A 370-nucleotide genomic window follows, 5' to 3' on the forward strand; every position below is an offset into this window, starting at 1 on the left:
GCCAATCAGAGCCAGGCAGCGAGCACAGGGCAGAGGATAAAGGGAGGACACAGAAAGGGAGGGGCAAAATTTCCTGTCGCTGTCTGTTGAATTTAGGGAGGCCACAGAACACAAACATGCATGCAGAATACATACGAGAGATTGGAGTGGAGTCTGAGCTATTACTGTTGCATTTTTCCAACCCTCAGGACACAGCAGCTAACACTGCTTAGTGGCAAGAGCTGGAGATTTGTCATTTATAATCAGTTTTCTGCTCTTCTTTACTCTGCACTCGCTTGTGCTTTTTGCAGTTTGTATCCTGCCCCGAAGGCCGTCACAGCATTCCTCTGTTGGTCCAGTCACTCTCCCCTTGTCCGTCCTCCCACCCTCC

The 370-nt window shown here is 50.0% G+C and overlaps 1 protein-coding gene across 2 annotated transcripts in view; it reads right to left on the bottom strand.

Moving 5' to 3' along the window:
- arhgap35a (Rho GTPase activating protein 35a) overlaps positions 1 to 370 on the bottom strand; it is a 63,591-nt gene that overhangs the window by 51,728 nt on the left and 11,493 nt on the right. The window lies entirely within an intron of this gene.

This window comes from Etheostoma spectabile, chromosome 3 (assembly GCF_008692095.1).
Source record: "Etheostoma spectabile isolate EspeVRDwgs_2016 chromosome 3, UIUC_Espe_1.0, whole genome shotgun sequence".
In the NCBI taxonomy this organism is placed as follows: Eukaryota; Metazoa; Chordata; class Actinopteri; order Perciformes; family Percidae; genus Etheostoma; species Etheostoma spectabile.